This window comes from Corvus brachyrhynchos, unplaced genomic scaffold, assembly GCF_000691975.1.
Source record: "Corvus brachyrhynchos isolate BGI_N302 unplaced genomic scaffold, ASM69197v1 scaffold101, whole genome shotgun sequence".
Lineage (NCBI taxonomy): Eukaryota > Metazoa > Chordata > Aves > Passeriformes > Corvidae > Corvus > Corvus brachyrhynchos.
The window spans coordinates 17,090,172-17,100,834 of record NW_008237239.1 but is presented as its reverse complement, the minus strand read 5'-3'; the positions used below and the strand labels follow the sequence as shown (position 1 = coordinate 17,100,834).

Here is a 10,663-nt window from a genome sequence, read left to right as displayed (position 1 = left end):
TTTTTTTTTTTTAATTTTAGTTAACATCAGTTGAAAAAAAAATAATATGGTGTGTGACAACAGGGGTGCTTTTCTGGTCCTGACTTTGAAATTAGACTTTTAGGAAAAAAAAAAATAGTGTATAGTCATGTATACTGTGAAAACAGATTGTTATCCCACTACTTCCATTAGCAAACATTTCTTCTCCCAATCAGCCATTTTTAAATCAGTGAGGGCATCTGTTTGGATTTTAACAAGCGAAGTCATGATTCCTGCTTATTTCTTGACAAGTAAGCATTTATGATTATGACTCTTCTAAAGGAAACCAGTAACATTGTCTAAAATGTTTTTTAGGAGCCTAGCAGAGTAATTTCTAAAATGACATTGATGTAAACAGTTTTCTTTTACTGATACTATCTTCAGTGTGATTTGACTGGATATTGAAGATGCTACTGTTCAATATTAATGTTGAAATGTCCATATTTCATCATATGCCATTTCAGTTTTCAATCTGAAAGAAATGGACATGAATTATACAAATGTAATACAGGCAGACATCAATCTCACAGTGCAGATTGTTTATTCTAATCAACATCACCTATTGACATGCCCACACTTGTCAGCATGAATATTTTTTACCATCTTCAACCCTACTCCAGCTACCTCTTTATTACATCCCTGGTTTTTTTCTGCAGTGTATACCCTGATTAATATAATTTTATTTCCAGGATTAGGAAAATGTAGCATATATTGTATGGAGTCATACATGTGCTACCATGGGTCAGCTATTTTAATTCAGTCTATCACAAATTAATGTGACATGCAAGACTGACAACAATTTTATTCCTTGCCCAGCACCACACAAGGGTTACAAAAGCTTAAATCCCACAATGACAGTGGGATGACACATGAACACAACCTCTACTATTATGTTCACTTTGGCAAGTTGTTACTAACTGAAAGATGCCCACTGATAGCACATGGGAATAAAGTTGGCATGAATGACCTCTACAAGGTCAAGTAACAAAGTGGTATTTGGGCTCTTTCCTCTACGAGAGAGGCTACTAATAAAGCACTTGCAAAAATTAAATCACCCTCAAGGATGGACCCAACTGATCAAGGCAAACATACACACAATCTAACATTGGTGATGCTGCGAATAAATAAATACAGCCTCCAGTGACATCAGTATTCCTTTATAAATATTACATTTACATACACACAAAAATGATGAAAAAAAGCACGGATAGATAGTTAAAGGGCAAAATGTGAGTTGTACCTTTCAACTAGATCAATACAACAGACTGAAAGCATAGCCAACCTCAACATAGAAAAGTATTTTTGACTGTCCCACTGCACTTTGCTCTGGCATGGCCCCACCTTGAATGCTGTTTGCAGTTTTGGGAGCCACAATATAAGACATTAAGCTATCAGAGAGTGTCCAAAGGAAGGCTACAAAGATGGTGAAGGGCCTTGAGGGCAAGTTGTATGAGGAGAAGCTGAAGGCGCTTAGTCTGCTCAGCCTGGAAAAGAGGAGACTGAGGGGAGACCTCATTGCAGTTACAGCTTCTTCATGAGGGGCAGAGGAGGGGCAGATACCAATCTCTTCTCTGTGGTGACCAGTGACAGGGCCCGAGAGAATGGCCTGGAGCTCAGTCAGGGGAGGTTTAGGTTGGATATCAGGAAACGGTTCATCACCCAGAGGGTGGCTGGGCACTGGAACGGGCTCCCCAGGGAAGTGGTCACAGCACCAGGCACCCCGACAGAGTTCAAGAAGCATTTGGACAACGCTCTCAGGCACATGGTGTGATCCTTGGGGTGTCCTGTGCAGAGCCAGGAGTTGGGACTCGATGGTCCTTGCGGGTCCCTTCCAGCTCGGGATAGCCTGTGGTTCTGAGAGACAGGTGCGATGCTTCGCTGAGGGAAGGGCGTGTCTCAGTGCCCCGGGGTCAGGGCCCGCCGGGGGACCGGGCGTATCCCTGCGCCTGGCAGGATGGAGAGGCCTCGGAGAAAGCCAGCGGGGCTCGGCGAGTCCCTGCCTGGGGAGCCCGAAACCCCCTGCGTGTGGGCTGTGGGACAGAGCCCATGGGGTGCTGGGGCCGCTGATGTTGGCTAGTGGGTTGCCAGAGCTGTCCCTCCGTGGCTCTGGTTGTCTCTGGTTACCAGGAGCCTGAGGAAGGGCAGTGGGGCAGCCCTGCCTGCCTCTTGCACAGCTTCAAGTCTGCAATTCATGGACTCTCCGGAGGTTTGTAAAACCCTGTGTCAGCATCAGAGCGTCTGTGTAAATCAAACCATTTATTTGTGCACCTCAGCCAGCCTCCTAGCCTCCTTTACCCAACTGAAGCTGAAATGGGATCAACAAGACTGTGCAGCCCATCTCTCCACTCACGTCCAACCAGCTCACAGTCCTTGAACACTTAACCAGTGACCTCATGTGCTTAAAATTAGAACCATACACGCATTTTTGTCTTTGAGAAGTTACTAGTGTTTACACAACAGCAGCTTTTGCTATACAACCAACCAAACCCTTCACCAAATTCTGAAAAATAATCGGCAAAAAATGCAAACCCTCCCCCAACTTCCCCTGCACCAGAAGCAAAACAGTGGGTCTGAATTTCCATTGCAGCATTTTGACAGATTTGTGTAGCTGAGACTGTAAACATCTTCACAAATTCTGTAAACACAATCCTTGTTCTGAAAGACCTTCCTTAGGAAAACACTTTGGAAGGCACTTCATGAGTTCAGGAAGCCCTTATGTGCTCATGAAAGAGCACTGGCTGTTATACATTACTTATAGATAGCATGTATAAATGCATCTGTATGTATAGGTGAACACGCTAGTAGTGTATGTTTAACTCTGGCTGTATTAATTCTCGTGTCATTCAAGAGGTACCCCCAGCTCCTCAGCACCGGTCGGCACACAGTGGAGTTTTCCACATATTTGGGAAAACAGCTGATGCAGGCACAGGCAGAGAACATCCCCATGTTGTAGGAGCAGTGTAACTGGGCTCGCTGTTTGCACATTCAGCATCCTGTTGCTCTGAGCATGCATGATTTGTCAGTCTGGAAATGATAGAGGTTCCCAGCTCATCATCAGACCAAAGCCTCCCAAATCCTGGCGAGGGTCTCTGAATTCCTAGCTCTCTCCTCACATAGCTGGAACTACTGACTGCAAGGGAAATTTTAGGGTCCTTCATTTTACTGCGAACAAAATAATGCAAGACTGGGTTTACTCGAGGTAAGCAGCCATGGTCTAGCTGGCATGCTGAAACAAGTTTGTTGACAAACTGGATATTAACCCAGTTTAGTTGCTTAGCTCATCAAAATGCACTCACTTTTATCCCAAGAAAGAACAAGACTGTCTAGGGCTCTGTGTGGGGCCTAACTCTGCAATCCTTAGTTGGTCAAAACTCCCACTGTTGCAAACCCACCCTGGTAAGGATTTGGGTATGCGCCTGTAGTCAGAGAAGAAATAAGTGTAAGCTCCAATGTCTTCTAAATGTGTTAATGGCACCATCAACTAAGGCAAAGCTTAGAGAGACTTCCTGCCTTACAATTTGAATAAGCTTTGTTCAGTATTTCGTAGGAAGATGTTGGTTCATCAGAAATTAAAAGTGTAATAATGTAATAATTCTTGTTATCTGAAGATCTGCTGTGCAGTTGTTTTGTCCATGATTGTTACTGTTATCATCTTCTTTCATGTTAATAAGGTCAGTCATTCATTTAATAGCTCTGTTTAATTTTGTTGTGTTATTACTACAGGCTTCATGTTTCCCCCAGGGGGGAAGATGTGGGGACAATGACTGAAGAGCTGCATGGCAGAGAAGGTGGCCACAGAGATGGTCCTGTCTTAACTCGGTCACTCTCCAGAGAGATAAAGCAGGAGATAGGCAGTGGTCTGAGCACAAAAATGGTCTGGAAGGAGAATGCTTCAAACTGTCTGAGACCTGCAACTAAAATATGCAGAAAGTTATTGCTGCTTCAAGCGGCATTAAGTCCTGCTTGGTGCCCAGCATGAGTTGTCCCTCATGTGGTATATTTAGTGAATGGCTTGAACTTTGGCACTGAAAACGTGGATATTCCACCCCCTTTACAGGACCCAAATCCCATCCACTACTGTAGTAGTGATTTCCGACACTGACTTGAATGAAACCTTTTCCCACAATTTTCAAATTCAATTCTCAACAGCCAAAGGGTGAGAGGTTCAGAAATAACACGGGAACAGGTGACCACTGAGATGTGTATAAAACAGAGGAAAATCATGCTCTTTATTGCCTTTCATTACACCAGGACATCTACTGTAGCATGGAAAACTAAATGAAAGACCTGGCAAATATGAAAGAGTAAAATACCTCCAGCTGCATGCAATAAGGCTGCAATAGCATTATGAAGTCCTGAGGTCATTACAAACTACAGGTACAGGGCTCCATAGATTGTTTGCTTTCATGAGGGACACCGGAAAAAATTGCATGTACTCTGAATATATGTAGACTTTGTAAATATATTATTAGTTACAATCAAGATTCTGATTTTGCTTGTAAGAATCATTAAGAAGTACAGTCTTAGTGGAAAGTTAAATAACTTGTAATTTGCCCTAATACTTTAAACCTGCAAACAAATGAACTTTTTTTTAATAGCAAGCCATACCCTTTGTGGATACTCTTATCATGTATATGCAAAAAACCTCCCTGAAATGTTTAAATACATTTAACAGACCAGAATTTGTCTCAAGATCAGTTGTACTGAAATTTAGAAGTTAAGCATGTGTCTTCACTTTTTCTGGGTAACTGAGGATTTTTATTGTTTCAATGCCATTATGAAGAACTGCCCTAAGAATATCCATGTAAGAACTTCATATGAGAACAGTAAATAAAAGCAGCATTTGTCACTGATTAGCTTGGACATCTGGTAGAAGGATAATAAAATCACAGTACAACTTTATAGTTGCAGAACTTTCTTGTATGCACATATTATCCAAGGCCTCTAAAATGGTATCAGAAAATCTCCTCCAGAGGAGAGAGAATTATCTCTTAGACATGTGGGTTGCCAGTGGTCTGAAGAAGCTTGTAAGGGCAGTTGTTCTGTCCCTGGTCATGAGTCTGATGGCTTAAAAAACCAGAAGAGTCTTGTAAACTGGTCCCACTATGTTAAAGATCTCTGCACTGGCTCTTAATAATCATTGCTAAAAATAGCTAGTTTTGAATGTTTCCTTCAGCTTTGATATCTCATCTTTCTTTTGATGCCCCCGGTCTCTTCAGCCACACAGCCAACCTCTTCCCACATCTGAAGAGTTTCAAAAAGGAAACTACAAGCCACTGTAGCACTGAGGTAGAACCACAATGAAACCTGGGGCAATGGCAGCTCTGTGAATTTCACCCCTTGTTTTCTTTTGCTGCAGCATTTTTTGACTGTTGTGGCTTTCAATAGTAGTTTCAAACTTACTTTTTAAAAAAAGTTTCATTTTCTTTCTTTCCTCTTTTTTTTTTTTTTTGTAGCTTGAGTTGAGATTAGTATCTTGGCAGAGGAGATAAGGCTTGAATCATTTTCATGCATCAGCACTGACAATATCTTTTTTGCTATTCATTTTTTGGGAAACATTAACATTTTTAGAAAAGACTATCAGAGAGTAATAATGAAAACAGTGTAGTATGTTGGAAGTATCTGTAATGAATATGCAATGTCTTGGTATTCCTTTTATCTGAATTTATTTATTTGTTATGAAAGCATGTTAAAGAGTAAAATAACTATTTAAATCAGGTACTTCATGGTTCCTATCATAGTTGTATCTGAGCTATCACATAAAACATAATGCACCTCTGCATTTGAGCTGGGAAGCTTCCCAAGCTGTTGCTAAGCTGTAGATCCGAGGAGCAGAGGGAATAAATGGTCTGTCCAGGAGCAGAGAGGAAGCCAGGGACAAAGGAGACAGCAGACTCGCTAGAAATAGTCCTTGGGGACCCTCTGGATACAGTTCTAAAACCAGCTTTAGGTAACCCCAGGAGATGGGGCAGGTTGGCAGAAAGCCTGCAACAAGATGCTTGGTGATGTGCCATTGATCTTCAGAGGGCCACCAGAGACCAAAAGTGGGGGAAGAGTTGGGAAAGGCAATTAACCTAAGTGGTCACAGATGTTGTCACTTCACATCTGCCCTCTGCAGACTTCAGTGGTGTGGTTTCTGTGGAAACAGAAACTCTGTGCTAAATGGAGCTGCTATCCCTGGCAGGATCTAATTTTTTCCAAAGATTTATTCTACAGTAGCGCAACAAGAACTCCTTGATGCAGAAAGGTGCAGAGCTATCCTGTGACAGTATTGCATATTCTGATCCAAGGAAAAACAGCTTTTGATCCAGGAACAATTGCAGGTTTTGTTATGAGTTGATCCAATAAATGATTCTGTAACAGGAAGGTCTCTAACTGTGGCAAAGACCCTATGTAATCTTCAGGGAGTGTGGGATCAATTTGAACACTTTCCTCCGCCCATTTTAAGGTGACCAAGGAAAGAAAAATTTGAGCTAAACTCCTGACTGCAGCATTTAAGCATGTGTGTGTATATCTCTGTGTGTGAGTATGTTTTTACTTACTTAGGACTACTTTTTGTAATAGCTTATTTGGTTAGAGTACTTTGTTGAGTGTACTAGGTTTCGTTTCTCATTGAGTCACTCTACCACTTTAGAGGCTTAAAATGACTTGGATTGTGTGATACTTCTTTTCCCATCTTTCCCCTAGCCCGTCCTCCAACCCCCCCAAAAAAGCAGTTGCCTTGTTTTGTTTTCTGCTGACTGCACTGAACTGGCAGAATAGCCTTAATTGACAAAATGACAGGATAGAATAAAATGTTGGAAGGAAAGAACTGACACAGGCACTCCTGAACTTTTTAGCAGTTCAACCACAATGGTCTGTTCAAATGAATTCATTACTTCCACAAGAGAAAGTAAATTTTATCCTTCCCAGAATTTCCATGTGGAACAAAATGGCCAACAGCCACTGACTGCCATGAGTCATCCTGACCACGTCTTATAGTGGACTGAAGACTAAGCTGAAATCCATCCCACCTTCTCAGAGGTTATCAGGAGCAAAGGAAGGCCATCTGGACCTCCTGTAACAGCTGCTGAGCTAGAGCTGGCAGTAACCTTGACTGCAATAGCTTCAGCCGTGGTTTTAAACGAGGACGGATTCTAGAAGTCTCCTTTAAAGATTCCAAGAAGGTGTAAAACAACCAGATGAGAATGATGGGCAGCAGGGTTCACTTTGAATTGACTAAATGTCTGCACAAAACCAACACCTCAAAGTCAGGTGCAGGGAGAGGGAAGGGAACCTTACTCTGAATTACCTGGCCACTCCTGAGATGGGATAACTGTACAGGGCCTTAGTCTGCCACCAGTACCATCCCCTTGCAAAACCACATCATGTTGCTTTCCCAGCTGGGAAAGGAGGGTGCCTGGAAACAAATAGGAGAATACAGCAAGCAAGAAAATAAGCACGTTGTCAGATCCTACTTTTTAAGTTAGCCAGAGAAATAAGAAACAATGTCAACCTGATTTCCAGAAGGAGATAAAAATAAACCAAAGGGGTTATTTTTAGATGTACCAAGCCATCCAATAACAATTCAGTTTTATGGCATGTACGAATAGGATCCAGACTCTGATTTTGGTCATATTGCTGGAAGTTTTCCATTGGCTTCAAAGATAATTAGTAGTTTCATCAAAGTAATTTGATCAGAATTTGGCCATAGATCTATTGTTCCTTGATGTGATGCACTTACTCAATAAGTTTTAGGGGAAAAATAATGATTAAAAAAGTAAAAAGAAGCAGCACACTGCTCTACCTCACAGTTTTATTGAGGTTTAAATGATTGTAAGTGTTTTGAGAATGAGCAGTGCTGTATGTCTGCTTAGCATTATTATGCATTATATAAATGCATAATATCAGGCGTGCTATTTTCATCTTTGCCCACAGCATGTTAATGACGTCTTTGCAGTGGGATGAAATACAACACTATATTTAATAAAGGTTATGGATTTTGTTTCTATTTCATGTTGTTAGGTGCTGTGCTGCTTCTGATATGTAGGTCACTGTTCAAATCTGTCAGGGGTTAACTGTGGCCAGTCATTCCTATCTGGCCCTCTGCTGCTATGGGAAAAGTTGTTCCCGTCTGTAACTCATCAGCTTAGTTTAAAGTTAGTGAAAATGCTCTGTGATGGTGCCAGTGCTTACAGAGATGGAAGAAAATGCCAGACTTTATTCTGGGATATTCATAGCTCAGCTCCACAGTGTTGTTGATAGTGATGTAAAATGAATTAAGGACATTTAGCTGAAACACTGTAAAGTCCAGCATCATTTAGGAGTATCAAAAAGGTAAGTAAAATATCTGAGAATAAATTAAGTAAGCTAATGGTTTGCTTAAGAGAATAATTTCATTTTTTACACAGGTCTGATGTGTTTGAAATGAAATATAGGACAGAAAATCTCATTGGGGTACCAGAACACTTTCCAGTATTGCTTGCAAGTCCATCTTTGACAACAACAAAGTTTATTTCCATTCCAAAACTAAATATATATATTAATTCTTCAGGTTAGATTTGTGTCTCGAGCCTTACTCTTGACACTGTCCTGTATTTCCATTATTTCCCCTGAATAAGTATATAGAAAATCCACTGAAACAAATCTTAAGGCCTTTTGGTCAGTTTTTATTAAGCTTTTACTAGAAAAGAACTCACAGTACTTCAGATCCTGATGGATAAAAAACAGCTGAGCCCACACCCTTCCCTCTGATTTCCATAGCAGTTGTTGCTGAGTAAGAACTGGATGCATCTCCTGCTCCTGCATAAGGACTGCTGACATGAACAAGTGGGAGGAAGATCAAGCTCCGGCAAGGACGGACTTCAGGAGCTGGTTCGTTCTTCTTTCACACGGATGGGAGTGTCACAGCGCGCTTTCCTGTCTAATCAGTCTCAACACAGCCTTGCACAACTCACCCTGCTTTAAGCTTTTAACCAGGGTGTAGGAGTTCAGAAAAAAAAACCACCTCCCTTCCCCCAAGAAAAATGTAATTGCCAAGATTTGTTTTGATGTAGCACATACAGTAAACTTGAATCACTGAAAGGGAACCACACATTTGTGCGAGTATTTTTTCTTTCCCTCATTTTCATTCCTAGTTAGTTATTCTTTTTATTTACCTCCTAGAGAAAATGCACTAGAGACTGGATCTGACTTCTAGTGAGGCTCATGGTGGAGCTGCCAGGGCCATAATCCCTGGGGCTGTAAGACAGCTCCTCTCTGGTGACCCTGCTGGGGCTATCCCAGTGTATACCAGCAGACAATCTGGTCCCCGTCATCATTAATGCAGACAGTGACTCATCTTGTGGGCCAAAGCAAATGTTAATGCTTAGTAATTATATCAAAATAGTGCATGGTGATAGATTCCACTCTCGTTGTAATTGTGTTACTAATTACAAGTGCTACTTATTCTTTGTAAGACTCATTTGTTTTAGTACTCTGAGAGAAATCACAAGGTTAGTGAATTTAAGGCTTCAAACAAACAAAAGCCTTGATGTTACAACATGATCTGCACCAAAAGCAATGCATATATATGCAATTTCAATGTCAAGATCATGGTGCTTGTAAGCTCTCTAGACCTCTGGTGAAGCCTACACAGAAGCTGTGAATTTATTCTTCTGTTAACAAGCTCAGAATATGGATCTTGGTTATTATTATTACCAGTACGTAGCATGCTGAGATGTGGAGGACAAATGGCAGAGCAGACTAAAATTCAAATTAAGAAATAAATGAGCATAGTAAATAGCAGGGTGAGAATGGAATACCAAGGGGCAAAGCCAATAAAATATTGTTCAGTTTAGGGAAGATGATCCAACAAAATTAACTGATATTTAACAATCACACACTCGCTGTAGAGTAATTTATTGTGACAGCAACAGGAAAACCACTAATGAATGGCTACAGAAGTGTACTGATTGGTCCCCTTAATATAAATCTAAACCAGTGCCAATGAAAATGGGCATTCCTTGGCAAAACAAAAATACAGGCTGGGAATTGGGGCTGTTCAGCCTGGAGAAGGCTCTGAGGATACCTTAGAGCACCTTCCATTACCTAGGGGGGGCCTGCAAGAAAGGTGGAGAGGGACTTTTTACAAGGATATGTAGTGGTAGGACAAGGGGGAAGGCTTCAAACTGAGAGAGGGTAGGTTTAGATGAGATATTGGGAAGAAATTCTTGACTGTGAGGGTCATGGGGCACTGGCAAGGTGAGGTTTGATGGGGCTCTGAGCAACCTGGTCTAATGGAAGGTGCCCCTGCCCATGGTAGTGGGGTTGGAACAAGACAATCTTTAAGGTCCCTTCCAATCCAAACCATTCTGTGATTCTATGGTATTTCTATCTCTGTTACTTATAAAACTTGTTTTACCATGGCACCTGAGCATCTTTCTTGTTACAGTCCTCACATCCCATGCAATTGAGAAGCCTTAGAGCAGGCCCTCAGCAGCTGGCATCCCTGGGAGGGTGGCAGGCTTCCAGGGGTGGCACAGCCATGGATTGCCCTAGCCTGAGTACCCGATCCCTACCTTCTGATGGCACAGCTGCTGACACCACCACCTAGCAGTAGCTCTCCAAGCCTTCCCTATCCCATCCCATCCCATCCCATCCGTCTCTTCACCCTTGCTCTTGGTTT

At 41.7% G+C, this 10,663-nt stretch overlaps 1 long non-coding RNA gene across 1 annotated transcript in view; it reads left to right on the top strand.

Annotated features, from left to right (window-relative positions):
• Positions 1-9,086, top strand: part of LOC108445613 — an 11,240-nt gene extending 2,154 nt beyond the window's left edge. Inside the window, exon 2 of the long non-coding RNA XR_001860547.1 lies at positions 8,761-9,086. This is a non-coding gene — a long non-coding RNA (uncharacterized LOC108445613). The remainder of the gene's footprint in view (positions 1-8,760) is intronic.
• Positions 9,087-10,663: the final 1,577 nt, after the last annotated feature.